Consider the following 4794-nt stretch of genomic DNA (forward strand, 5'->3'; position numbering starts at 1 on the left):
TCTTTCCTCACCCCCCATCCCACCTCCTCCCCCCCCACCATTATGAGTGCGTCATTGGTGGGTAGCTGAAGTAAATGTCTTCATCACGGTACGGGAGGGAGGGGGTGATTCCTGAGGCGGTGGTGGTGGTGTTGGGGCCAGAGGAGGAGGGGTGGGGTGGCTGGATGCTCCGGGCACTCAACAACAACTTGTGTGGTCATCTAAACAGGCAAGCAGCGTCCGCAGCGAGTTCACAAACACACAAGCACACGCACACATTCATAAGAATAGATATGATGGGAGTCGAGCAACCAGGAGTGATACCAGTAGCGGCCAGCAGAGAGACGGGACCAGGAGCTGAGTTTCGATGCATGCAACCACAAATAGGTGAGCAAGCAAGCACGCACACAGTCACATAGTCAGGAAGTGGAATAGTTTGGGAAGCGATGTAGTGGAGGCGGGATCCATTTATAGCTTTAAGCAGAGGTATGATAAAGCTCATGGTGCAGTGAGAGTGACCTAGTAGAGGCCAGTGAAGAGGCGGGGCCAGGAGCTATGACTCGACCCCTGCAACCACAACTAAGTGAGTACACACACACACACCACTACCTGGTATAATGTCTTCATCAAGGTGGGTACCAGCAGGTGGGTAGCGTTGTCTCCACCACCCACGTAGCACACATCACACACACACGGCCCACCAACTGTGAAGGCACACTTCATACACAGCCTTATGTATAGGCATCACAGAGCCCACGAGGCTAAGAATTTAGTAAACCTTGCCATGATCAGTTAAAAGGTAGGAGCCAGGAGGGAAGACTCGACCCCCCGCAGCCACAACTAGGCAAGAAAAACATCAAAATTGCAAGAGTATTTTGAGGAGGGTACCGGTGGCCCTGAAGATAGAAGGTTCTTCAAGCGAAAATCAGCACGGGTTTAGGGATGTGAAATCCGGTCTTATAAAGTTACTGGAGTTCTGCGACAGTGTAGTGAAATGAGAATAACAGAAGGACTTGTAAAACAGTATATGGAGAAAATATAATATTGAAGGTGATGCTAGCAAACAAGATTAGACAAAATTAATGGACGGACACAACATAAACCTGTACATATTTTATTTTCATCATTAAGATAATGTACCAGAAAATGAGTAGATAAAATAAATTTGCTTGCAATAGATGAGACAATATTGTACAAACGAAAAACTTAAAAATAACAGAAAGACATTAAAGACCCCAGTTCCTGGGCCTTTGTGTCCATGCGGCGTTACGCTCCTCAGGTGGGGATGGGATACACAATACGACAAATTGAAATTCTAGCTCTTGCTCTCTCTCTCTCCCTCCCCCCCTCTCTCTCTCTCTCTCCCTCTCTCTCTCTCTCTCTCTCTCTCTCTCTCTCTCTCAACGAGAGAGCCAGGCTCTTACACTCATACCACTCGCTACGTTATTATTCCAGGGTCACAGAGGAAGAATAACAATGAACTGTTTAAAGCTTCTATTTTTTTTTTTCAAATTTCTCTACGCTCCAGCAGCTTGCTCCATTCCTTGCTTTAGCTTCACCGTCATTCTTCCTTCCTTTTCCTTCTGCCTATCCTTTAGCACTTCCTCAGTTGACTAATGTATTCTTGTTTTCGCCCTCCCTTACCCTCCTTTCCTTCCTTCCTTCCCTTAACGTCCTCATACCTGCCTTAATAAATCTTTCCCTCCCTCCTTCCTGTTCCCTCAGAACATTCCCTATACATCCTCTTTCCTTTCTTCCTCAATCTTTATTCTCTCTTCACATTCATTCCTCCTCTTCCTCCATCCCTCTCCCTCTCCCCAGCCTCGCACCAATCCGCACCTCAATCACAAATTTCATGGTTAAACCGTCTCGGTCAGCCCCCTTTTTCCTTCCTTGACGCCCTCCAAATCATCTCCCTGCCCCTCTTACCCACCCCAGGTCATCATCTCTCCCCCCCTTTCCTGACGCCTTGAAGAGTCATCATCTCTCCCCTCGTAGTCATCATTGTGTTCATTCATACTCTGGTCTTGTACTTGAGGTGATCTTGTTCGTCACTGATGGGGATAGCCTCATAAAAATTCAATTTCTCCTGTGTATGGGGTAGGCTATATTAATAGATGCCAATTCCGAGGTAATAGTAACTCCAGCTCTGCAACAAGGAAACCTTTGACGTTGGCTGCCGTAGCTGATGAACCCTTACTGGAATAATTGGCGATATCCTCATTGCCCTGTTGAAGTCTCCCAGCTCAGGCTGACACTACTGAAGTCTCCCAGCTCAGACTGACACTACTGAAGTCTCCCAGCTCAGACTGACAGTACTGAAGTCTCCCAGCTCAGACTGACACTACTGAAGTTTCCCAGCTCAGACTGACAGTACTGAAGTCTCCCAGCTCAGACTGACACTACTGAAGTCTCCCAGCTCAGACTGACACTACTGAAGTCTCCCAGCTCAGACTGACACTACTGAAGTCTCCCAGCTCAGACTGACACTACTGAAGTCTCCCAGCTCAGACTGACACTACTGAAGTCTCCCAGCTCAGACTGACAGTACTGAAGTCTCCCAGCTCAGACTGACACTACTGAAGTTTCCCAGCTCAGACTGACACTACTGAAGTCTCCCAGCTCAGACTGACACTACTGAAGTCTCCCAGCTCAGACTGACACTACTGACGTCTCCCAGCTCAGGCTGACACTACTGAAGTCCCCCAGCTCAGACTGACACTACTGAAGTCTCCCAGCTCAGACTGACACTACTGAAGTCTCCCAGCTCAGACTGATACTACTGAAGTCTCCCAGCTCAGACTGACACTACTGAAGTCTCCCAGCTCAGACTGACACTACTGAAGTCTCCCAGCTCAGACTGACACTACTGAAGTCTCCCAGCTCAGACTGACACTACTGAAGTCTCCCAGCTCAGACTGACACTACAGAAGTCTCCCAGCTCAGACTGACACTACTGAAGTCTCCCAGCTCAGACTGACACTACTGAAGTCTCCCAGCTCAGACTGACAGTACTGAAGTCTCCCAGCTCAGACTGACACTACTGAAGTTTCCCAGCTCAGACTGACACTACTGAAGTTTCCCAGCTCAGACTGACAGTACTGAAGTCTCCCAGCTCAGACTGACACTACTGAAGTCTCCCAGCTCAGACTGACACTACTGAAGTTTCCCAGCTCAGACTGACACTACTGAAGTTTCCCAGCTCAGACTGACACTACTGAAGTTTCCCAGCTCAGACTGACAGTACTGAAGTCTCCCAGCTCAGACTGACACTACTGAAGTCTCCCAGCTCAGACTGACACTACTGAAGTCTCCCAGCTCAGACTGACAGTACTGAAGTTTCCCAGCTCAGACTGACATTACTGAAGTCTCCCAGCTCAGACTGACACTACTGAAGTCTCCCAGCTCAGACTGACACTACTGAAGTTTCCCAGCTCAGACTGACACTACTGAAGTTTCCCAGCTCAGACTGACACTACTGAAGTCTCCCAGCTCAGACTGACAGTACTGAAGTTTCCCAGCTCAGACTGACATTACTGAAGTCTCGCAGCTCAGACTGACACTACTGAAGTTTCCCAGCTCAGACTGACACTACTGAAGTCTCCCAGCTCAGACTGACACTACTGAAGTCTCCCAGCTCAGACTGACACTACTGAAGTCTCCCAGCTCAGACTGACACTACTGAAGTCTCCCAGCTCAGACTGACACTACTGAAGTCTCCCAGCTCAGACTGACACTACTGAAGTCTCCCAGCTCAGACTGACACTACTGAAGTTTCCCAGCTCAGACTGACATTACTGAAGTCTCGCAGCTCAGACTGACACTACTGAAGTCTCCCAGCTCAGACTGACACTACTGAAGTCTCCCAGCTCAGACTGACACTACTAAAGTCTCCCAGCTCAGACTGACACTACTGAAGTCTCCCAGCTCAGACTGACACTACTGAAGTCTCCCAGCTCAGACTGACACTACTGAAGTCTCCCAGCTCAGACTGACACTACTAAAGTCTCCCAGCTCAGACTGACACTACTGAAGTCTCCCAGCTCAGACTGACACTACTAAAGTCTCCCAGCTCAGACTGACACTACTGAAGTCTCCCAGCTCAGACTGACACTACTAAAGTCTCCCAGCTCAGACTGACACTACTGAAGTCTCCCAGCTCAGGCTGACAGATTTTTAACTCTATGTAACCCATCCTGCGTGACGGAGTATGACAGGGAAATATAATTAGGTTTTGTTCTCACTGTGTAACTGTTATATAGAATAAGGTAGCAGCACACTGATGATGTATCTAATTTTACTAAATACAAAACTGCTCCTCATAATTATGAGGCGTTTTTAAAGTTGTCGGTTAAATTTTCAAGAAGAAATCTGGCAAGTACCTCCATCAGGTGCCAGGTCAACCAGGCTGTGATAGATATGTGGGCCAGCGGGCCGCCAGCAGCAACAGCCTGGTTGACCAGGCAAACACCAGACAAGCCTGGCCCAGAGCCGGGCTGCTGGAATAGGAAAACTCGAAACTCAAGAGGTATATTAAAGGTTGTGATGGTGGTGGCGGTGGTAATGGTGGTGGTGGTGGTGGTAGTAATAGTAGTGGTGGTGTTAGTAGTAGTGGTAGCGGTGGTGGTGGTAGTAGTAGTGGTGGTGGTGGTAGTAGTAGTGGTGGTGGTGGTGGTGGTAGTAGTGGTGGTGGTAGTAGTGGTAGTGGTGGTGGTAGTAGTAGTGGTGGTGGTGGTAGTAGTAGTGGTGGTGATAGTAGTAGTGGTAGTGGTGGTGGTATTGGTGGTGGTAATGGTGGTGGTAATGGTAGGGGTA

Source organism: Cherax quadricarinatus, unplaced genomic scaffold (assembly GCF_038502225.1).
Source record: "Cherax quadricarinatus isolate ZL_2023a unplaced genomic scaffold, ASM3850222v1 Contig4858, whole genome shotgun sequence".
In the NCBI taxonomy this organism is placed as follows: Eukaryota; Metazoa; Arthropoda; class Malacostraca; order Decapoda; family Parastacidae; genus Cherax; species Cherax quadricarinatus.